The 24,985-nt window shown below is 47.8% G+C and overlaps 1 protein-coding gene across 12 annotated transcripts in view; it reads left to right on the top strand.

Annotated features, from left to right (window-relative positions):
- The window catches only part of LETM2 (leucine zipper and EF-hand containing transmembrane protein 2), a 171,128-nt gene that overhangs the window by 22,666 nt on the left and 123,477 nt on the right, over positions 1-24,985 (top strand). For 2 of the 12 annotated variants that reach the window (XM_033948600.1, XM_033948601.1), the window contains 2 exons: positions 18,459-18,644; positions 21,041-21,103. The exons of 1 other annotated variant lie outside the window; for it this stretch is intronic. The gene's annotated coding sequence lies outside the window, so the exon portion shown is untranslated. 9 more of the 12 variants (XM_033948604.1, XM_033948607.1, XM_033948610.1 and 6 more) reach the window with 9 other exon arrangements.

Below are 24,985 nucleotides of genomic sequence, written 5' to 3'. Positions count from 1 at the left end.
TGTCAGATGTAGAGACTGCAGATTGGGATGTAACAGTGAACCCCAACTCTGAACAGCAGAGAGGGAAAAACAGGTAGAAGTAGAGGCTCCCTGACACAGAGTTGAAGAAGCAGGGAGAACCATGGTTGACGAGGCCACCGAGGAGCAATCAGGATCAGAGTGGCCTGCGTAGACTTGAGATGGACCAGCGTCCGCAGGATTAGAGGAAAAGGCGGAAACGCGTAGAGGAACTTCCCCTCCCAAGCGAGGAGGAAGGCATCGGCCTCGAGACTATCCGGGGAGTACATCCGGGAACAGAAGAGAGGCAGTTTGTGATTGAGGGGGGAGGCGAACAGATCTATCTGGGGGGTCCCCCACCGCTCGAACACCTGTCGTAAGACCTTAGAGTGAAGCGATCACTCGTGCGGCTGGAGTAGGCGGCTGAGCTTGTCCGCCATACAGTTCCACTCCCCTTGAATGTAAACCGCTCGAAGATAGATGTTGTGGGAAAACGCCCACTCCCAGAGTCGAAGAGCTTCCCGACACAGGGACCAGGACCCTGTGCCCCCTTGCTTGTTCACATAATACATCGCCACCTGATTGTCCGTATGAATGAGAACCACTTGATCGTGAAGCAGATGGTGGAAGGTCACTGCGGCCAGATAAATGGCCCGAAGTTCCAAGACGTTGATGTGGCAGCGACGGTCCTCCGCTGACCACAGCCCCTGAGTGCGCAGCCCGTCCAGATGAGCCCCCCAAGCATACTCCGAAGAGTCCGTGGTTAGGACCTTGCCGTGCGGAGGGGCGAGAAAGAGCAAACCCCTGGAAAGATTGGAAGAGTTGGCCCACCAACGGAGCAAGCGTCTCAAAGAGGGAGTCACCATCACGGGACTGGAGATCGAGTCCCGGTCCTGACGACACTGAGAGGCCAATGTCCACTGAGGGATCCGCAGATGCAATCGGGCAAACGGTGTGACATGGACGGTAGAAGCCATATGACCCAACAGAATCATCCTGCGTTTCGCCGATACCGAGGGTAGCAGAGAAACTTGCTGACTCAGACGGACGAGTGTCTCCAATCGAGTCGGAGGAAGAAACGAACGGAGGTGAACCATGTCCAGCATGGCCCCGATGAACTGTAGAGATTGAGAGGGGCACAGCTGGGATTTTGGGAAGTTTACCTCGAACACCAGACTTTGAAGAAAGATAATAGTCTGTCGGGTCGCTGAGATAACCCCCTCCCGGGACGGCGCTTTGCTTAACCAGTCGTCCAGGTAGGGAAACATCTGAAACCCCCGGGACCGCAGGGCCGCTGTGACCACAACGAGACACTTTGTGAAGACCCGAGTGGACGAAGCCAGACCAAAGGGGAGGACCCGGTACTGAAGATAGTACTCTCCCACCTGAAAGCGCAGAAACCGGCGAAAAGCGGGATGCACCAGAACATGCGTGTAGGCCTCCTTCAGATCGAGGGAGCAGAGCCAAATCGCCCTCGTCTAGCAAGGGATAAAGAACCGGAGGGGAAAGCATCCAGAACTTTTCCCGCACAAGGTATTTGTTGAGGCGTCTCAAGACCAGGATCGGGCGCAGGTCCCCGGTCTTTTTTGGCACCAAGAAGTAACGGGAGTAAAACCCCTGCCCCTATTGACAAGGAGGGACTACTTCCACCGCCCGCAGGCGAAGAAGGGCCAGAGCCTCCGAGAGAAGGAGGGACAACTGCGCCCGTTTGGAAGGACACACGCTTGGGGGTTGGTCGGGAGGAAGCTCCTGAAAGCTGAGAGAGTAGCCTGAGGAAATCACGCCCAGGACCCACTTGTCCGACGTGATGGTCGCCCAACGAGGGTAGAAGGCTCTGAGGCGGCCCCCGATAGGAAGGAGGCCTGACACTGGTGCGGAGGGGGCCGCCCCCATCAGCTTACCCCGTCAAAAAGACGGGGAGGGCTTCGCAACGGCAGATGGCTGGGACTTGGGCAAGGCCCTAGGATGTGCCTGCTGACGTCTGGGCGGAGGCCGGGAGAAGGCCGGAGTAGACGTGGCGGATAACGCCACGGGGGAGCCCGATAAGGCCTCGACAAGGAAGGCTTTGGCTTCGATCTGACCAAAGAAGCAAACAACTTCTCATGCTCCGAGAGGCGCTTCATAGCCGTCTCAATGGTGTCATCATATAACTCCTTGCCAACACAGGGGAGGTTGGCCAACCTGCAGATTCGGGTCCATGTCGACCAGGCGCAGCCAAGCCAGCCGACGCATGGCCACCGCAAAGGTGCAGACCCTGGACGAAAGTTCAAACGCATTGTACGCCGCATGGAACAGATGAAGCCTCAAATTTGCAAAATCCTCGAGGAGCAGGCCAAACGCCCCTTGGCAGGAGGCTGGCAAGTCCGCCTGGAAGGCCTTTAACAGTCCAATCAGGTGTTTGAGATAGGACGTGAAGGTGAAGGAATAATTCAGCACCCTCATGGAGTTTTGGTAAAGCCTGCGGCCAAACTTGTCAAGGGTCCGGCCCTCACGAATCGGAGGGACCGCCGCCGAGACACCGGAGGGGTGAGATTTTTTCAGTGACGATTCCACCAGCAACAACTGGTGAGACAATTGCGGGCGCTCGAACCCCTGGCAGGGTACCGTGCGATACTTCGACTCCATCTTAGAGGGGACAGCCGTCACCATATAGGGAGTCTCAAGATTCCTGATGAAGGTCTGCCGGAGCACAGGGTTCAACGGCAGCCGAAGGGACTCTCTAGGCGGAGACGGCATGTCCAGCTCCGCCAGATACTCCTTCGAATATCTAGAGTCAGCCTGGAGGTCCAAATCCAACGCCCGACCCATGTCCTGGACAAACCTAGTAAAGGATAGGTGGGACGCTCCCTTGGCGCCAGGGGGCGACGCCGAACGAGACCGCCCCGGCACCGAAAAGGACGGGGAAGCCTCCCTAGAGTAGCGAGGTTCCTGCTCCGTAGCGCGCTCCGAACCCTAGGAGGCACTCAAAGAGCGCGCAGGGGTTGAGGACCTGCGCCATCTCGAGGAGCCCCTCGGAGACGCCGCCGGGGTACGGGGTACCGACCGATGACGGGTCGGAGTCCGGTCCCCAGACTCCCTCGGCGAAAGCCTCGAGCCTCGGTCCGGAGCCCCGGACCGAGGGGGAGTGAGTAAGAGCCGAGGGTTAGCCAGAGACAACTCTGTAACCCTCAGTGATCCCTCAGCACGAGAAGTCGGTGAGCGACCCCGTTTCGGAGGGGAACCTCGGGCCCTCTTAGAACCCCTCCGGGCCGAGGTCACGGCGTGCTTCGAGCGACGCTTCGCCCCGCGGGGAAGACCGCCTTGAGGCCCGAGGGGAGGAGGACGAGGACAAACGTCGGGATCGGCGCACCTTGGCCCCTGGAGTTCCTATGCGCTGCTCAGGCTGGTCCGGCGCACACGAGGTCGAGGCCGGTTGCAGATGGGCCAGTGCAGCGGAGAGCTCCGACGAGATCATCGCCCGGAGCATATCCTGGAAAACCGGCACGGGCATCATCAAGGGCATGTCTGGTGCCGTAGTGCACTCCACCGAGGGTGACCTCGATACAGAGTATTCCCTTGTGGCGGAGGCACGACCCGAGGGTTTAGAGGACTTCGCCGAAGCAACGGACAGGGAACCCCCACTATACCCGGCTGGCGTCCCCGAGGAAGGCTTCTTCGCGGGAGTAGAACCTGTGAGAGGAACAGGAGACAACGCCGAAGCCTTGGACAACGTCAAAGACTTTGGGCCTGAGTCCCGAGGCGGGGCCGAGGCACCCGAGGCCGAGGTCAAGGCCAGGGCCGAAGCCGAGGCTGACCTCGAGGCCGAGGTCGAGGGCTGGTCGACCACAAAAAGATCCGCCATACGGGCCCTACGTCGATGAAGAGCCCGGTGCTGAAACATAGCACACCAGGGGTAGGACTCGGTCGGATGATCAGCCTCCAAACACAGAATGCACCAGTGATGCGGGTCAGTGAGAGAAAGAAGACGCTCGCACCGGGTGCACTTTTTAAATCCGGTCAAGGGCTGGGACATAAGCAAAAACCGGCCGCGGCCAACGGGGCCACGCAGCCGCGACAACCCGAGAGCCCCCGGGCAGCCAAAAAGATCGCGAATCGAAGAACTTGATCGAAATAACAACAAACACACGCACAGCGACTCTCTGATTCAAAAAAATAAGAAAGCCACGATGCTAGAAGGCACATTGTTGGGCAGAAGCCAAAAAGACAGGACTTCTTGGCTCCACGGAAACAAACGAACTGGAGACCACAAGGAGGGGATGCATCCTCTAGTGGAGCAGGAAGGCACGCATGCGTGGTGCAGCACAGCAAACTTGAATCTTCAATCAAGTTTGCTTGACAAGCTGTCCGCGTCGGGGCTCCGTAGATGACGTCACCCACATGTGAGAATATGCTGCCTGCTTGTCCTGGGATAAAACACATACTTAAGAGTACGGTAACACACAATACATTTACACGGATGTCTCAAATAAAAGGTCGCCCCCAAAGATATAACCCCAGGTTTCAAAAGAAGAAATTCACGGCGGCGCCTTTGCGTCTCCCGTGCCAAGTCTGGAAACATTTGTATTTTGTGACCAAGGAAACCTTTTTGTCTATTTTTAAAGTAAAGCTTTAACAACCATGTTTTATCAATTGGTAAAGCTAAGGTAATAATCATAGTGGCTGATTATGCTAAATCCTTCTCAGATGTCTCTAAAATTTGTGAGATATTTAAGGGTTCTCGGTCTGAAGATTTTTCTTTTTGTTGTTGGCTTTTTTCTTTATCAGGCAAATAATAAACCCGTGAGAATGGTGGTAACGATTCTTCAGATATCTCCAAAATTTCCACTAGATATCTCTTGAGCATATCTCTAGGTGTTACCAAATCAAGTCTTGGAAAGTTAATTAACCTTAAATTGTTACTACGTGAATTGTTCTCAAGCATTTCAATCTTCTTCCTTAGGTTAATATTATCTTTAACTAAAGTCTCTTGCAATTGTTGCGATGTTATAATTTCCTTTTCTATTTTCTGAATGGATGAGTTAGAAGTATTCATTTCTTTTCTTATATCCTTCAATTCTTTATTATGTTCCTTAATTTTCCCTTCAATTTGTTGAAAAGTAGGAGTAATGTTTTTAACAAAATCAGCCATTAAGTCCCAAATGGAATCTAGGGTCATTTCAGCGGGTTTAATCAATACAATTGGAGTTTGTGTGAGTGTGAAGTGCTCACTATTCTGAAGATTTCCTTCGGGGTATGTCTTCTGTCCTTCCCCCTCATACTGAGATGGTACTGCCCCAGATATCTCCATGGGGACCCTTGTGACACGAGCCCCAGCCTCCAAGCTCTCCTGAAGATCCTTACTTGCCTCTGGAGAGGAGAATACCTCAGAATCCGGAGTTTCCCCACCCCTAGGAAAGCTGGTAATTTGAGGCTGCGGGGGCGGTGCCCTAACATCGGGGCTTAGAGTAGTGTCGGGCGGGTTCGCCTCCCTGTGTCCTCAGCAGGCCGCCATCCGATGTTACAGAGACCTCCTGCATACGCCTCAGAAGATCTTGAATGTTGCTGAGACCCGGAGCTCCAGAGCGCCGCGAGGCAGAAGCAGCACTCCGGGCCTGTCTCTTAGGCATCGCGGCAAGTAAAACTACCGCTAGGAATTCGTTCTAAAAAAATCGCTGTTCTGAAACAAGCAACTCAGCGCGTCCTGCTCTCAGTCGCCATCTTGGATCATTACCCAACCCTCTTTATAGTTTATATATCTTTCCTTTTAACTGTTAAAGGAAAGTTTTATAAACTATAAAGAGTTTTACCTCATGCAAAATTGTCATTTCTTTAATAAGGCATTAATTATTTTTTCTGTGGCCTTCCAAGTACCTACAAATCCAAAATGTGTCCCCACAAAGGGTTTGAGTTTGAGACCACTGCTTTAGGCTAATACGGCAGCCTGGAGGCTCATTGGTGTTATAGCGATCCCTGCAGCTGCATGTCGTCCTCAGCGACACTTTCTCCTGCCCCTGCCCTGACGTAAGGGACAGGATCGTGGCAGAGAGAACGTGCTGCTGAAGATGACGGGCAGCTGCAGGGATCGCTATAACACCAATGAGCCTGCAGGCTGCCGTGTTAGCCTAAAGGTAAGAGCGGGGAAGCTAGGGGAAATATAGGCTTGCGGGGGGAGCAGGCATTCACGGCAGGGAACAGGCTGAAGAGTGCCTTCACAGCAGGGGGGCAGGCCTTTGCGGGGGGAGCAGGTCTTCACAGCAGGGAGCAGGCTGAAGAGTGCTTTCACGGCAGGGGGGCAGGCCTTTGTGGGGGGAGCAGGTCTTTGCAGCGGAGAGCATGCCTTCATGACAGGGAAGAGGAGGAAGAGTTCCTTCGTGGTGGGGAAGCAGGCCTGTGCAGAGGGAGGAGGAGGAAGGAGTAAGAGAGGGGAGGGGAGATGCCAGACCTGGGGTGAAAGGAACAGAGAGACCAAACCAAAAAGAGGGGGAGGAAAGCAAAGGAGAGAGGGAGAAGAAATGCAAGACCACAAATGGAAGGGTACAAGAGGGACAGATACTGCTCCAAAGTAAGTGGGCAGGGTGCAGGATGGCAGGAGAGATAGTAGGAGAAAGCCTATACCTAGGGAAGGGGATACAAGAGGTAAGGAAGAGAGAAAGAAGAAGCTGGATATGGGGAGAGATAAGATGCTGGGCATGGAGGGAACATAGGAACAGGAACACAAGGGGGACAGTACTGGAGAGGAGAATAGGGACAGGGACACAGAAGAGAGATGCTGGATGAAAGGGTAGTTGAGAAAAGGAGAGATGGTGGATCTGGGGATGGTGGGGTCCATCGCTGCAGCTGCGGGGGTGGGGGGGGGCGGGGGGGGGGGAATGGAGATGAAAACAAAGAAAGATGCCAGACCTCCGGAGGGAGGAAAGGGAAACAGAAGGGGAGGACAGAGATGGAAGATGGATGGTTAGCAGTAGCATGGAGAAAGAAGAAAGAAGGAAAGCCTGATCAGAAGACAACCATACCAACATGGGACCAACATAATTTGAAAAATAACCAGATAACAAAAGGTAGGAAAAATAATTTTCTGTTTACAATATGTCAGATTTGAAATGTGTATCCTTTCCAGAGCTAGTGTTGGACCGTGAACGTGAGTTAGGATTTAACAGAGAGAGGAAAAGTATTTTTGTTTGTTTATTTTGTTTACACCACAGGACCAGTGTGGGTAGGAGAGGGCAAAGGGGGTGAAGAGGCCATAAAATAAACCCACCAGGATGTTTGGGAAAAAAACACCCAATTGGGCAGGAAAATCGAATTGAATCGAAAAATCGATTCAATAGACTGAATTGAATCAAATTGAAATTTTTTTTCCTAAATCGGGCAGCACTACCACAGGGAACAGTGCAGAAAAATAACTTCCCAATGTTCAACACTAATAGCATGGAAATCATATGCATGCTATTAGTGATGAGCACTGGGAAGTTATTTTCTGGTAAGGAGAAGGAATGTGCCTGCTTCATGCGCACAAGAGCTGAGTGTAAGCAAAGCTCCTGTGCACATGTTCAGTCAAATTGGGGAGCAGAAAGCCAGGAAGAGGACATTCCCATAATGCACTTCATCTTACACCTACCCTCTTCAGCTGTGTGGTTGTGACTCATCTCCCAGCAAGGTTCGGTTCATTCCCACTAACATTTCATCTCAAGTGTATTGTGGAGGGCTGTAACAAGCCCCTAAAGTGCCCTGTTAAAATAAACGTGCATAAACTGCAGCTAAAACACACATGCATGAGCTTCAGCTGCGGCTGTTAAAACACATCCTATCCTAATGCCAGCTCCGAGCTGACATTAGGTTTCCTGCAGTAGGGAAAAGTTTTTGTAAGGGTGCTATTTCTGAACATTGGGACCAATGCTCCCTCTAAGGATTGATCAGGTGCGTGAAAAATTTTTTCTCATGTGAGCGACAAGTTCTAAAAAAAATTTTGTGTGAGCGACAGGTTCTAAAAACCAACAATTTTCCAAATTTGCAAGTATTTTTGTGAGCAACCATGTAAAATCTGTAAGCAAAACTCCTAGAATGTATGAGCAATTGCACACATGCTCAGCTTAGAAGAAACATAGATTGGGAAGGAATTTGACTGCACTTACATGCTATTTGTGCTGATCTTCAGTGCCTATTTTGTTCCCTGCACTAGCACTAATTGCCTCTAGCACTTGTGTTAGGTTCTAAACATTGTCCAGTATTGTATTTCCATAGTAACTGGTATTCAGGTTTGTTTGCAATAGCTGTCTTAATTAGGCATAGAGAGCCCTCTAGTGGCTACAACTTAATTTTAGCACCATAATGAATAGGCCTGTGTTTCCCAAAAGGGTATAAAGTAAACTAGAGAATGAGAAGGGGACAAATTTTTCCCCAACCCTGCGGGAATTAATTTTCCTGTCCTGTCCCTGCAAGTTCTTTTCCTGTCCCTACTCCATTCCTGCAAGCTTCATCCTCATCTGCACAAGCCTCAAACACTTTAAAATCATAAGTGTTTGAGGCTTGTGCAGTTAAGGCAGAGCTTACAGGAATGGGGCAGTCCAGGAATAGCGACAAAACTCACGAGGACGGGACGGTGAAATTGAGTTCCTGCGGGGACGGGGACAAATTTGTCCCTGTGACATTCTCTAGTATAAACTCTTTTATCCAAAAATAGGAGTAAAATTTAATGTATGGTCCCAGGTTGGTTTGCACTCCTATCTCTAAGTCCCGGAACAATATAATTCATATTATCTTTCCAACAATAATTTGACATGTGCTATATTGTGCAAAATTATATAAAAAATATAATAATATAATATTGTATAGTACTCAGAAAATGGTTACTATGTAGCTCTATGTGCTCATTTTCAGTATAAAGTGAAACAATACCCATTTTTTATCATTGCACTTAACTATAACATGTCCATTCTCAAATCTTGGTTCAAGATAATTAGCAAGAGAAGATTAGATGCACTTACCTGTTTCAGTTCAGAACTCCCACTTCTCTTCAATAAAAATTAGTAACTGCGATGTCTGCTCTATGATGCTTCCTTTCTCTCAGCAGGTTCACTCAGCGAATCTTCACCTCCATGCTACTATACTAAAACCCGACTAGGAACCCGGTTTCACCTTCTCCGACTTCATCAGGGGAAAACTGGAACAAAACAACTATTTTTTTTTTCTTTAAACAAAGCCAACTACTCTTTAATATAGTCTCACACCAAGCTCATCAAGAATACTTGCATGGCTCACTTGAGGAAATTCCTTCCGTCCTCATCTCAATAATCGACAACACCAATGTAGTCCCTTCCTTATTGGCTCTTGCAAACAAACCACATGACATCTTGAATCTCATTCATTCCCCTCGAGGATGCACCGGCATTAAAAATTAAGAAACTTCTTCATATACAATCATATATTACAGATTTGTCCATTCCACTTCTTTGTTGAGTCCATTTGATATAACTGTATTCCACTGGTATATGAGTCGCTGTTCATAATGCAACAATCTAATGCTGATGTTACCTCCCCTGGGGTTATATAACTGTGCAAGCTCTGTAAACTGAAGGTCCTTCAGGGAATGCTGAGTAAACAGCCAATGCTCCACTAGGGGCACTTCTTTCTGCAAACGAATGGTATTTAAAAGTTCACTTATTCTAATCTCCACACTTCTCTTAATGCTTCCAATATAATATAGATTACAGGGACACCTAATACGTACAATATATGACTTGGGTTGAAGTGCAATTTGTACTATTAAATAATACATCCGATCTGTCTTAGGGTTCTGAACTTCGTGTGCCTTCTAACAATATACACAGTAAGAGCAATGTTGGCATTTAGAATGTCCCCCCGTTTTTATTCTAATTTAAAGGCTCCTGTAGCAAGAGTGCACTAGCCCCACTTTTTACAAAACCGTGCTAGCATTTTTTAGTGGTAACAGCTCTGACGCTTATAGGAATTCTATGAGCATTGGAGTTGTTACCTCTGCGGTGTTGTAAAAGGGGGGTGGGGGTGGGGTAAAAATGCCAAATTTCTACCTCTTTTATAAGAAAACTGGGTCTGTTCTTGGAAAATCCTATGATATCTCCATATGGACCAATGTTGTAATATGGTCCTACTTACAAATGTTGCTTTATGTGAGAATGGCAACATACAAGTCAAATCTTGAGATTTTTGTTTCTCCTTTGAGCACAACAACCATTCATATTGAGAATTATATGCTTGCTTAAATGCCCGCTGCACTATATATATATTTTTATATCCCTTTCATAAAAATCGTTGTCTCATCTGATAAGCTTGGGCCTGAAACTCATCTTTTGTAGAACACAATCTCCTTAGTTGCAAAAACTGCCCAATAGGGATATTGGACCTCATCACATATAGATGACAACTCTGAAAATGTAATAATGTATTCCTATCTGCATTTTTTTCTAAAGATAGTACTGCTAAATTCCCTGTTTGGGGTGGAACTGGGTGGGGCTAGGGCAGAACGGACAGGGCCATACATCCGGGATTTTTTAGCTTCAGATATGGTAACCCTAGGCCTGAGTTAAACCCCAGGAATAGCCCTATATCTGGGACTGGTTTGAGCAGCTTTGCTGGGATTCCATTAATGCCAGGTGCTTTGTTTGGCAGTTATCTCAGCCCAATCCACTTCACTTTCCAATGAGGGAGATATGAGATACATACTAAAAGGAAGACATAATACTTATGTAGCATCTAATAAGCACATGAATTTGAATGTAGTTTTAACTAATTTTCCGTCATATATAAATAAAATGATACAAGTTACAGTTCAAGATTCTGGGCCTTCTAATTATTACCATCTCACATAATCCCAGAAGGGACAGTAACAACAAAGCAAACATCTCATCAAATATGACAGATACATCAGTGCTGAAAAATAAAGCCCTTACGTGTTATAATTTTATTTTATTTTACATATGGTATGGGTGCTGAAATATTTAAGATTCCTTTTTTTTTTACACTGGATGTTTTGTAACCACTTTTGGGTTCAGGCAAAATAAGAACTGAAGTAAAAATTATTTGCTCTATTTTCTGTTTAACTACTAACACCTTTCCCATTAATATGGACTATGGACTCACAAGTATTTTTTTTTTTCCTTTTGTTTCTGAACATCTAAGACCAATGTACTCTTATATTTCTGGTAATTGTATTGAAAATAGTCTAATAAATACTACAATATAAAAGAAAAACAGTTCTAAAGTCTATGGTTTTTCAGTATTCTCTTAATGTAATACAGTACTCCTAATCTTGGAAGGTTTTACTGAACCTTGACTGCCTCCTAGTGGGCCAAAAGTGTTAAAACCTGTGTGGATGAATGGATCCACTGGTGAAGAGGTTGTAGTAGCAATCTAATCTAAGATCTGTGGATCGCTCTATGCCTATAAAGGTTCAAGGCGATTTACAATTACTGTACAGTCAAACCTCAGTTTGCGAGTAACGTGGTTTGCGAATGTTTTGTAAGACGAGCAAAACACTCGAGCAAATCGTGCCTCGCAAACCAAGTGTTGACTCGATTTGCGAGCCCCCCTCCGCTCGCTAATGCCCCCCCCACGTGAACTGACATCCCCGCCCACCCAAACACAAGCCCTTACCCCGATCTGGCACCGGCACACAGCACCAACCCACAGGATGTACCGGTGCTGGTGTCCGAAGATCCTGCCTCTTGCCTGGACTGGGCCTTGAGCAAGGCCTTCTGGCTCCCGCTTTCTCCGAGAGGGATGCCGGTTCACGTGGGGGGGGGGAGAGGGGGGGAATGCCGGTTCTCGGGGGGTGTTCGTGGGCAGATGGCGATGCTGGTTCTCGGGGGGTGGGGTGGAAGTGCGCCAGTGGCCTCGGTGGTGGTGGAGCAGCCCCGGTGGCCTCGGGGGGGGGGGGGGGAATGAATCAAGCGAATTTACCTTACTTCCTATGGGGAAACTTGCTTTGATATACGAGCACTTTGGTTTACGAGCATGCTTCTGGAATGAATTATGCTCGTAAACCAAGGTTCCACTGTACACAAGAACCCATACAAACATGGGGAACTACACTGACTTTTTCTTAGCTTCACTTTGTTTTTGTACTGTGCCACATACCGCCAATCATTAGATCTCTAATTTTACTGTTTCCCTTTTTGCAATGCGTGTCACAGCATTTCTACAACAGGTATTTTGATTTTTCTTAGTTTGCAGTCTGGTTCTTTTGTTATAAATGTTCCCTTTCTTCTGTACCCGCTATACTTTTTACTCCTCCTGGTTTCCGTTTGCGCTCATCCACCCCTCCTCTCTTCTTTTTGTGTTCTGCTGTGCTTCATGGTTTTGGCTTGGTTGTGTTTCCACCACGCTATTTAATTTTACCCTTCCAGTTTTTAGTACCCATGTCACTCGGCATTTTTAAATACTCTGTTCTCATTAAATTCCTATTGTTCCAGTATGCTCTGCCATTCAACACATTGTCTGTAATAACCCATCCGTGTATTCTGCTTTTTACTCAAACGTATCCATAGTTTTGTGATTTTCCTCTGTGTTTATCCAGTGGATATATATATATTTTCATATATGGTTTGCTTTTATTTATATGTATTTTGATCATACCTTTGAGGTGCAACTATTCTGATGGTTATTTACAAATGCTCTGTGATATACTTTGTCATATGGTTTGTTTCTTGTTCTCTAGTTTCATGACAATTTTGACTTCTTTGTTCTTTAAGTATATTAGCCATTAATGTGCATTTCCATAGCAAAGCAGCAGATGAATCCAGACTAGTGGGTATAGCTCACATCGACCAGCAGGTGGAGATAGAGAACTGATTAACAGTTGGCCTTAAAGCCTGGTGTTCCTCTTGTTACTTCAGTTTTGCTCTATCTCCCAGCAGGAATGGAGCTTACTTTACTAGCTCCTGGATTCTGGCTGGGGCCGGTTTAGGTGGTGTTCCTGTGGCTTCCTCTGTTGAGACTCTGTCTCTTCAGTAGGACAGGGGTGCCTGGCTGATCGGTGCCGGCTTTGGGAGCTACACCTGGGCCCTCCCAGGTCCCTTCTCCACCCTCCCCTCCGTTTGTTTGAGCGGGTTCTTGGGCCACTGCAGGAGGTTTGTGCTTAGGTTTCTTCATTCCAGTAAAAAAAAAAAAAAAAAACCAACGACTTCCTGCTTGTGCTGAGCCGTGCTGTGTTCGTGTGGCTTTCAGTACGATTACCAGCTGTTACCCGACTGCAGTTAGAGCGGGGGACCGGTTGGTGAGTAACTTTGTTTGCTGTCTGCCTCCTCTTGCGTTCGGGTCGTTCCGGCGGTAGCGGGGGGTGGGCGGAGTCGGCGCGGCGGCGTGTTGCCGCGTTTGTGGAAAAAAAAAAAAAAAAAAAAAAAAGTTTTTTGTATCGCCGTTTTTAGCGATGGCAGCAGAGGCTACTCAGCGGTGCTCGCGCTGTGGGAAGCGCCGAGCACTGTCGGGCTTCTGCTCTGCAGGGTGTGGGGATACACCGGCAGAAGATGCCTTCCTGCAAGCGTGTGAGTTAGCCATCTCCCGTGTCAGCGGGGCACGGTCTACTTCCCCGGGCCTCGAGGGCGACTCGGGGGGACTGCAAGGCTCTGCCGCGGCTGAGGGGAGGTCAGCGGCGGTCGGGGAGCCAGGGTCGCTAGGGGACGGCGCGGCTGCGCGCCCTAGCATTGATCAGGCCGGTTCTTCTTTAATGGGGGTGAGTTCCTTCTCCCCGGAGTTTGTTATGCTATTGCACCGAGCTTTTCTGCTACAGGGCTCGCAGCCGGCCCAGTCGGTACCGGCGACCTGGCCGTCCCTCCCTGGGCCTTCTACCTCCACGGGCTTATCCGGTGCTAATGCCGGCCCGACTACGGGTCCTGGGCTGTCGCCTGGGCGGTCGCAGGGGGCGAAGAAACGCAGACTCGCGACCGTGGACGCGGAGGGTAATCTTCCCTTATCACCTTTCTCCCTTCCTGAATCATTAGAGGAAGGGGAGGTCTTAGATTGGGAGGCAGAGGATCCCCCGGGCAGGGAAGTTGATGATCCTTCAGCGCTCCGGCTGTTTCATAGAGAGGAGCTGGCGTCCTTGATTTCCAAGGCTTTGCAGGGTTTAAATATCTCTCAGGAGGATGCTAAGGTGTCGGGTAACCCCCTGATGGCAGGTACGCGTAAGCCACCTAGGTCCTTTCCGGTGCATGAAGCCATGCAGGAGCTGATCTCGGCGCAATGGGATACGCCGGAGGCCAGTTTACGAGTGGCAAAGGCCATGCGGCTCCTGTATCCGGTTGACCCGACCGAACTTGAAAAGTTTCGGTTACCTAGGGTGGACGCTTTGGTGGCAGCGGTAACGAAAAAGACTACCTTGCCGGTGGAAGGGGGGTGACACTAAAGGATGCGCAGGATAGGAAGATTGAATCTTCACTAAAAATGTCCTTTGAAGTAGCTGCGGTTACCTTACAGGCCGCTATTTGCAGCTCGTATGCGGCGAGGGCATGTTTGCAGTGGTCACAAGGGATGACCGATAATTTAATGGAGTCCGGGGGTTCTGTCCCTTCGGAACTGGCTGATTTGGAGTCAGGCTTGGCCTATTTGGCAGACTCCTTATATGACATTATTCGAGCATCTGCGAAACAGATGTCTCTGTCAGTGGTATCACGCAGATCCTTATGGCTCCGACATTGGGCAACAGATGCTGCATCCAAGCTTAGGCTGGTGAGACTCCCTTTTAAGGGAGGTTTATTATTTGGAGAGGACTTAGAGAAATTGGTGAAAGATTTTGGGGATACCAAAACACAGCGTCTACCGGAGGATAGGGCTAGGCCCCCGGTGAGGTCCTCCTCGTCTAGACCGCGCTTCAGAGATGTGAGGCGGTCCAGGCCTGGTAAACCATTCTTCAGATCAGCATATGGTTCTTTCTCTGCGGCGAGGCCTAGGTTTCAGCAGAGGAGTTCCTTTCGTACGACGAAACCCTCTTCAGGTCAGCCAGCACGTACCCCACCAAGTCGCACTCCGCAATGACGGTGGCTTGGCTCCCTCCGCCCTTCCCTTAGGGGGCCGGCTTTCGGCGTTCCGGGCGGAGTGGGCCACAATCACGTCAGATCAGTGGGTGTTGGACATTGTTCGGGAAGGGTACAAGTTGGAGTTCGCCTCTCCCGTCGAAGATTCTTTCTTGGTGTCCCCGTGCCATGGGGCGGCCAAGGGAGAGGCGGTCCGCATGACTCTTCAGGGGCTGCTCGATCTGGGGGCGGTGGTACCGGTACCCCCGGAAGAGGTAGGCCGCGGGATATATTCCCTGTACTTCATTGTTCCAAAGAAGGGGGGGTCGTTCAGACCGGTGCTGGACCTCAAAGTGGTCAACAGGTTTCTCAATGTTCGCCATTTCCGGATGGAGACGGTACGCTCGGTCATTGCGGCAGTTCGACCGGGAGAGTTCCTCACGTCCCTAGATCTCAAGGAGGCGTACCTACATATCCCGATCTGGCCTCCGCATCAGCGGTATCTAAGGTTTGCGATTCTTGGCCAGCACTATCAGTTTCGGGCAATGCCCTTTGGCCTGGCGACGGCTCCCCGCACCTTTTCCAAAGTCATGGTCGTGGTAGCAGCCTCTCTTCGCAAGGAAGGGATTCGGGTACACCCTTACTTAGACGACTGGCTGATCCGCGCCTCATCCAGACAGGAGAGTTTGTCGGTTACTCAGAGGGTAATATCTCTCCTTCAGTCGTTAGGGTGGATCGTCAATTTTCCCAAGAGTTTTCTGTCCCCGTCGCAGTCTTTGGTACATCTGGGGGTCAGATTCGACACTGCTCTGGGGAGAGTATTTCTACCCCGAGACCGGGGAGAGAAATTGCAGGCTCAGATTCGCCTACTTCTCGGGTCGCCCAGACCTCGGGTTTGGGATTATGTGCAGGTTTTGGGCTCCATGGTAGCGACTCTGGAGGTGGTCCCCTGGGCTCGGGGCCACATGAGACCCTTACAACAGTCGCTTCTCTCTCGCTGGTCCCCAGCTTCTCTGGACTACAATGTGCGTCTCCGATGGAGTCCTCGGGCGGCTCGCAGCATGCAATGGTGGCTACACGAGTTGCACCTGTGGCGGGGCATGCCGTTAGCCACACCGGAGTGGGTGGTGGTGACAACGGATGCCAGTCTGAGGGGCTGGGGGGCCCAGTGCCTGCAAGCATCGGTGCAGGGAGTGTGGTCCTTAGAGGAAGCACAGTGGCCCATCAATTTGTTGGAGTTAAAAGCGATCAGATTGGCACTGAGGGCTTTTCAGTCCCTGATTCAGGACAGACCGACCAGAATCTTTTCGGACAGTGTCACGGCGGTCGCATATGTCAATCGTCAGGGGGGCACTCGGAGTCCGCAGTTGGCCGAAGAGGCAAGGATATTGTTTCAGTGGGCAGAAGGGCATGTTCCGCTTCTGTCGGCGGCATACATTGCAGGTCACGAAAACGTGCAAGCGGACTTCCTCAGCAGAAATCTTCTAGATCCGGGCGAGTGGGAGTTGTCGGCTCGAGCGTTCGACCTGCTAGTCCGTCGGTGGGGGTTGCCAGAGGTGGATCTCATGGCTTCGTCCCGCAATGCGAAGTTGCCTCGCTTCTTCAGCAGGCGCACGGAGAAGGGCTCGGAGGGGGTGGACGCGTTGGCCCTCCCATGGCCTCCAAATTCCCTTCTGTATGTGTTCCCGCCTTGGCCCATGATAGGGCGGGTGTTACAACGCATCGCTCTCTTTCACGGCAGGGTGATCCTGGTGGCTCCGGATTGGCCGCGTCGACCGTGGTACGCAGATCTCGTTCAGCTTTCAGTAGGCGATCGGGTGACGTTCCAGGTAACTCCGGACTTACTAACTCAGGGCCCAATCTGGATGGAAGATCCGGCCCGCTTTGGTCTTACGGCCTGGCTCTTGAGCGGTCAAGGCTAAAGAAGAAGGGCTATTCGGAGCAGGTGATTGCCACGCTTCTTAAAGCTAAGAAGATTTCGACTTCGACCTCCTATGCGAGAGTCTGGAAGATTTTTGATGCTTGGTGCGGTCGACAGGGAATCGCGCCCTTCCATGCATCTCTGGCGGCTATTCTTGCCTTTCTGCAGGAAGGGGTAGAGAAAGGATTAGCCTATAACTCTTTAAGGGTTCAGGTGGCGGCCCTTGCCTGTTACAGGGGCCGGGTGGCTGGCGCGTCGCTGGCGTCGCAGCCGGACGTGGTCCGTTTCCTCAAAGGGGTTCACCATATCCGCCCGCCGGTAAGGCGAATTTGTCCTTCCTGGAATCTTAAACTCGTACTGGGGAGGTTGCAGGGGGCACCTTTTGAACCCCTGTCAGCGGCCACTTTGAAGGATGTCACGCTGAAAACAGTGTTCTTGGTGGCAATGGCTTCGGCGAGGCGAGTATCGGAGCTTCAGGCGCTTTCTTGCAGAGAACCCTTTTTACGTTTTTCTGAGACGGGGGTGTCAGTGCGGCCGGTGCCGTCCTTCCTGCCTAAGGTGATTTCTTCATTTCATGTGAACCAGAGTGTATTCCTCCCGTCCTTCCGGAAGGAGGATTGGGGTAAACGATTTTTGTCTTTGCGTCGACTGGATGTGCGGCGTATGCTTCTCCATTATTTGGGAGTGACGAATGATTTTCGTAGGTCGGATCATCTCTTTGTATTGTTCGCGGGTAAGAACAAGGGGATGGCGGCGTCTAAAGCGTCCATTGCGCGTTGGGTTAAGGAGACGATTGCTTCGGCTTATGTGTTGACAGGTAAGAAAGTGCCGGAGCACCTTCATGCTCATTCCACTCGGGCATTGGCTACGTCTTGGGCGGAGTCCGGGGGGATGTCTTTGGAGGAAATTTGCCGAGCGGCCACTTGGTCGTCGGGTAATACCTTTTCGAAGCATTATCGCTTAGACGTAGCAGCCAGTGCGGAGGCAAGTTTTGGCACTGCGGTACTGGCGGAGGCGGCATTGGCGTCCCACCCGGTTTGAGTTTGCTTTGCTACATCCCACTAGTCTGGATTCATCTGCTGCTTTGCTATGGAAGGTAAAATTATGGTCTTACCTGTTAATTTTCTTTCCTTTAGAAGCAGCAGATGAATCCAGAGCCCCTCCCCAAGTGCACTGTATGTGTGTAGGGTGTTTGTTTATGGTTTCAGTTGGGATATGGTTGGTAATTGTATTATTTAGGGGCCCATTTTCTACTGGAATGAAGTTTTGTGGATGCTCATGCTCCTTTCGGGCTGCTTGGGCAAAATGCATAACTGAAGTAACAAGAGGAACACCAGGCTTTAAGGCCAACTGTTAATCAGTTCTCTATCTCCACCTGCTGGTCGATGTGAGCTATACCCACTAGTCTGGATTCATCTGCTGCTTCTAAAGGAAAGAAAATTAACAGGTAAGACCATAATTTTACCGTATGAACTTTATTAATTTAGATGTTCTTATGCTTTTACCTCTTTTATACTTTGTAATCTTTGATTCCACATTTTATAATTAGTTTTGTTTTATTTCTTATTCATGTTTAGTTGTGCCCCCTGAGGAAGGCGTCGTTTGGAGGCCGAAACTAGGATCTACTTGAAAGGGTCCAGAGAAGAGCAACTAAGATGGTTAAGGGGCTGGAGAAGCTGCCGTACAGCGAAATATTAGAGAAACTGGGCCTCTTCTCCCTCGAACAGAGGAGATTGAGAGGGGACATGATCAAAACATTCAAGGTACTGAAGGGGATATTCTTAGTAGATAAGGACAGGTTATTCACCCTCTCCAAGGTAGGGAGAACAAGAGGGCACTCTCTGAAGTTGAAGGGGGATAGATTCCGTATAAACGTAAGGAAGTTCTTCTTCACACAGAGAGTGGTGGAAAGCTGGAACGCTCTTCTAGAAGCTGTTATAGGGGAAAACACCCTCCTAGGATTCAAGACAAAGTTAGACAAGTTTCTGCTGAACAAGAACGTGCGCTGGTAGGGCTAGTCTCAGTTAGGGTGCTGGTCTTAGACCAGAGAGCCGCCGCGTGAGCGGACAGCTGGGCATGATGGACCACTGGTCTGACTCAGCAGTGGCAATTCTTATGTTCTTATCCTTGTTGGGACTTGTGTTTTTGAATAAAGACAATTTTCCTTGGCTGACTGGACTCATCCCTTGCCTCTTCTGCTGTACTGAGCTTACAGAAGAGCCATGGCAGCAGATTACAATGAAAAGGAAAGTACACAAAACAAGAGCCGATACAGGGGAGGGGAGCTTAGAAAGTAGACATTGTGGCAATCAATAGGCAAGGAACTACATGGGAATTATACAGTTGATATAAGTAAGTTTATGGTAGTATCAGCTTGGTTAGCTCTGGGAAATCTGTAAGGATCATCCTGCTGATAGGTATCTTTTGTAGAGAAATGTTTTCAATTTTCTTCTAAAACTCAGATAGTCAGGTTCAGATCTAGTGTCTGTGGGGAGGTTGTTCCAGTTTTTTATTGGGATGTAGGTGAACAATGTGTTGAATATGATTTTGTATCTGACACCTTTTGGTGAGGGGAGAATCATCTTGGAGGTACTATGGGTAGCAAGTGTAGCTTATGAAGGTGGTCAGATATCACATTTTCTTGGTCAGGACTTTCTAGGGACTGTATTGATCCCAATGCTGGACTCCAGTTACTTCCCTGGATACTATATTTTTTTCAATCACAGTAATCAAGTGTGGCTGTGAAATCAGCAGCAGGAATGTTCAAAGCTATTTGGACCACCACTGTATAGCCAGGGAGGTCAATTTATGTTAAGCCTAATTTAGAAATAGTTACTATATATGGACTGGACACTTGGACCCAAACTCAGATGAAGATTAATCTTGATTATTTAATATCATGAACTCAGGGCTGATTCAAGGAGTTGTTGCACATAGAGGCATAGGCACCAGCTCTGTGGGTGCTAAAGCATCCCCAATATTCTTTCCAGCACTGCTCAGACATCAAAGCTGAAATCTTCCCAATGTAGAGATGCAGGAGAAAACAAGAAGTAACCTGTGTCTTTGAAGTTATTGCTTCTGCCTCCCTCTTCAGCCTATTGATCAGATTTTCCTCAGCTAGCCAATAAGCTGCAAAGGAGGCAGGACCAGAAGATGAAGAGACACCATTGGTCAGACATTCCTTAGCCAGCCAATAGGTCTCAGGGTAAAATAGGATGGAAGGTTGGTGTCTCCTAAGCTACTGGTCCTGCCTCCCTCTGCAACCTATTGGCTGACTAAGAAATGTCTGCCCAATGGGCTCACAGCAGGAGAGAGTTTAGCAGCAAGATTTTGCTGTTCTATAGGTCAGATCCTTCCCCCTTCTCCCTCTAATTCCCAGAATATTCGTGAACCAAAGAAAAGCGAGCGCTCCGATGACGTTTGCTGAAGCTTCGTAGCTCGCGGACGAAGGAAGCTACTTAGGTTTCCTTTGGTTCTCATTCCCCGCCCTCCTGCGTCGTTATAGGCGAGTAGCGCTGTCGGTCAAGGTGCAAGTCAGGAACGTACCGGGCTTAAAGCAGGGTGTTGAAGTTTGGAGCCGGTGACACGATAGCGTCCTCTATCCCAACTCTCTGGCAGACGCGGTAAGAGCTGAGAGGGCCGGCGGGATAAATATTTAGCCTTTTCCCCCCCCCCCCCTCATCTCCAGCGCGGTCTCAGAACTGGTTCCGTGTCTCTCACTGTTGATGAAAACTAGTTTTGTCGGATATTTTTGAACCGTTCTTTTGAGTTGTTGCTTTATGGTTTTTACTTTGTTTTGTACTTATATATCCTATCCAGTTTTGTCCGTATTGTCAGATAAGAAAGCACTGTTTTTAACTTAAAATAACAATTATATTAATTTTCTTTTTTTAATGTTTTTACCCCAATTGTATTTTCTTATGTAATTCGCTTAGAAATGTTAAGCGAACCATCAAATTTAAATAAACTTGAAACTTGAACTTGAACTTGATATATCAATCAATAATAAGAATCAGTGACATACTCTGTGAAATAAATATGCAAATTAAAAATAGATAAAAACAGATTAATGTACATAAAAGCTGTTAAAAAATCTTCCGAGAAATGTCAACGATTCTATATCCCTGATTTGTGAACAATCTTTTTTTTGTATTAACAGAGCTTCCAAGGAGCTGTTATGCACAGGTGGGAAGAAAAATCTCATTCTTGGTCTTAACAGGAGGTGCATATCATCTGAAAGTATTATAGTAACGATATCTTTTTCCTCTTAATTTCAAATACTTTAGCTTGTATTTTGTTTCCATTGGCAACTCAAGGTGAATTACATTCAGGGTGGTGCAGTAGGTAGGTATTAACCTATCTCCAAAGAGGCATACCTAGGACTCTGTGATGCCTCGCAGGGTGCCAGCTGCATTCTGCGCTTCTGCCCGTTCCTTAGCCTGTCCATTGGTCTGCAGGGGTGGAGGTGCAGTCGGGCATTGATTGGCAGCCAGAAGATCACTATCATAGAGGCATTCCAAGCATGAGGCAATGGTTCTCTGATTCCAGCTACTGTAAGAGAATTGTGGCAGGCTGCAGTACACTTCTCTCTCTGTATTTGCAGTTTCTGCACTCGCAGTTTCGCTTATTCATGATTTTTTTGCATGCTGACTCCACCCCGCCCCCCCCAAAATTACATCATGAGTTAAAGTTCCTTTTCTATTTGTTGCACCGATAAAGTTTAGCGCTTACCAACATTTACTCTGAAAATAGCTGCTTCCATGCTTTCTCCCACAAAATCGCTGCTTCCCAGCATGCACAGAGGAAAAACACTGCTTCCCAGCAACCATAGAGAGAAACGCTGCTTCCCAGCATGCATGAAGAAAATCGGCATTATCCTGAAGATCGCTGGGAATCGCTGCTTGCCTGCTCTAAGCCTGAAAATCATTGGGATATTGCCTCTCCTTCAGCAACAGATTAGGTCTCCCACCATGGCTACAAAGCACAAGAGTTCAAGTGCTCCCAAAAGGGGGAAAAAAAGTGAAAACCTTACAAGAAAAGGTAGAATTATTGGAAATGCTTCAGAGACTAAAGTCATCCTCCGCTGTTGCTCGATATTATGGCATTAATGAGTCAACTGTTAGGTACATAAAAAAGAATGAAAAACAAATCCGTGAAGTTGTTGCAGCAGCAGGTGCGAAGACATTACATGTTGTGCAAGATGCCGATCTCTCTCATATGGAAGCTGCAACATTCTGTGGGTTCAGAATTGCTACAAAAAGAGAATCCTGCTATCCTCTGTGACGATAAGAGGAAAGGCAAAGTCTTTGTATGATAACTTGAAGAGCAAGAAAGGGGAAATGTCGCAATCCATCGAAATTCCGTCACAGGTATGGCCTGCGTAATGTGAGAGTGACAGGAGAAGCAGCATCTGCCAACCAAGAGGCAGCTAGAGAGTTCCCTGCTTCCTTTAAGGAAATTATTGAAGAGAAGGGATATTAACCTGAGCAGGCATTCAATGCCGATGAAACTGCTCTGTTTTAGAAGAAAATGTCAGAGAACTTTCATTAGTAAAGAGGATAAGTGAGCATCAGGTTTCAAGGCTGCAAGGGATAGATTAACCATGCTTCTTTGTGCAAATGCAGTAGGCCATATGATAAAGCCAACACTGATTTATAAAGTCTCAAACCCCCAAGCCTTGAAGGGAAAAGATAAGTTCCAGCTGCATGTTTACTGGATGAGCAACAAGAAGGCTTGGACAATCAGAGCTCTGTTCCTAGAGTGGTTCATCAGTGTTTTGTGTCAGAAGTAAGAAAATACCTGGCCAATAAAGGAATGGAATTCAAGGTTCTGTTGGTATTGGACAATGCCCCTAGACACCCAGACACACATGAGTTCCATATTGAGGGTGTTGAGATTGTCTGCATGCCCCCCCACACAACATCTCTCATCCAGCCTCTCGACCAGGGGGTAATAAGGACCTTCAAAGCACACTACACACGGTATTAATTGGAAAGGATTGTCTATGCTATGGATGAAGTCCCCAACGTGGAGAGCATCATGAAAAATTGGAAGGACTTCACTATTGCCGATGCCATCAATATTATTGAAAGAGTGGTGAAAGCTGTCGAGCCAGAGACAGTGAACTTGTGCTGGAAGAATCTTTGGCCTGAATGTGTAAAAAGGGATAACACTGTCAATATCACAGAGCCAGGCCAAGAAATTATGGAATACATCATTGACTTGGCAAAGCAGGTGGGTGGGGAAGGCTTTGAAGATATGGAGGATAGTCAAGATTTAATAGACACCAGGGCAAATGAACTAACAGAAGATGATCTCATTGACGTGACTGCTCCTGAAGGAGAGACAATACCAGATGAAGAGGAGGAAAGAGGAGTAGAAGAAGTGCTAGAAGACAAGTTTACACTAGATAATATTGCAGAGGGCATGTGCAAGTTCAGTGGTGCGATTGACTTTTTCTATGACATTGACCTATCCATGGTACGTGCGTTAAAGATGAGAGGGAGTTGGCAGAAGCAGCGATTTCTTCATACAAAAATATATATAAAGCGAGCCAGGCAGAAATCGCAATGTATTTCCAAAAGATACCGAGAGTCACTGCCTCTCCATCCACTGCCTCAGAATCCACCTCTTCCACCCATGAGGAGGCATCCCCTTCGTCTCTTCATCTTTCTCCTACTGAAGACCCACTTCTACTGCCTGAGTACAGGCCCCTAGTGCTCACTTATCCTCTTTGTCTCCTCCTCCTGCAGTACTTATACAGGACGATGAGGATGAAGACACTGCTTGAGTACAGGTATTCCAGTCAGTGGCGTACCTAGCATATGTGACACCCGGGGCCCATCATTTTTTTTACACCCCCCCATCTATATGAAAAATATGATTTTTAGTAACAATCCACATATCGCACAACAAGAGTATACCTAGGAAAAGGCAGCATCTTAAACACTGCAGTGAGCACTAGAACACCAACACATACATTGTAAAACTAAACAAGCCAGATCCCGCACAGTCAATTGATCCTGCAGTCAATGCCAACTGAAAACTATGTTCTTTTCATACACACAGAACAGAGATACACCCTTGCCCAATATGGAATAATCACAAACTAAAAATAGATAAAAGTTAAACTGAACCGCCAAGAAACCAGGCTTTGCATACAATGCAACACCACAAAAACAGTAACACGTGTCCTATAATACTGTGCAAAATATAAAGACAGATGTAAATTTGAAAAAACTGATACATAATCACCACTTCACAAATTAACAAATAAAAATAAAACAAATAATGAGAAATAAGAAAATACCATTTTATTGGACTAATCGGTCCCCATCCCTGCAAACCACCTGATTCCATCCACACAAGCCTTAAATTGTTTTATATTGAACTTATTATATTAAAGTATAAAAAGAAACAATATTCTGTACAATTGTCAATTTATAAATCAGCGTCTTCTCCCCACTCTCTCTTCCCCATTTCCCTTCAACATCCTCAGCCCACTCTCTCTCCACTTTCCTTCAGCGCACACACATAAAAACAAGCAAGTAATTTTATATCATTTTCATTCTAGTCATTCGTAGAAATTAAAGTCTAAATAAAGCTAGTCATATAACAAAACATGATTTTACAAAAATAATTCCCTCACAGTCAAGCCTGCAAGGATTACTAGATGTCTTTCAGCAGCTCCCCCCTGCTTACCTTTGTGGCCAAGTCAAAATGATCTACCAACAATAAAATTTTAAAAACATAAAGCACGCAGAGAAAATGTTAATTATCATTTATATTCCACGGGTTTTCAAAGAGGTCAAGGCAGATGACTTTGTGCAATGTCACCTCAGTAACAACTATACAAAAATAGACAAATATACCCCCTTCCTTTTTATTAAACTGCGATAGTGGGTTTTAGCGCAGGGAGCTGCGCTGAATGCCTCGCGCTGCTCTCGATGCTCATAGGCTCCCTGCGCTAAAAACCGCTATTGCGGTTTAGGAAAAGGGGGCCATAGTGCAAAATATAGACAGCATATATAAATTCTCAAAACGGACAAATTTTGATCACTAAATTGAAAATAAAATAATTTTCCTACCTTTGTTTGGTAATTTC

The sequence above is a fragment of the Geotrypetes seraphini genome, chromosome 6, assembly GCF_902459505.1.
Source record: "Geotrypetes seraphini chromosome 6, aGeoSer1.1, whole genome shotgun sequence".
NCBI classification, from domain to species: domain Eukaryota; kingdom Metazoa; phylum Chordata; class Amphibia; order Gymnophiona; family Dermophiidae; genus Geotrypetes; species Geotrypetes seraphini.
This window is presented reverse-complemented; position numbering and strand designations above follow the sequence as displayed.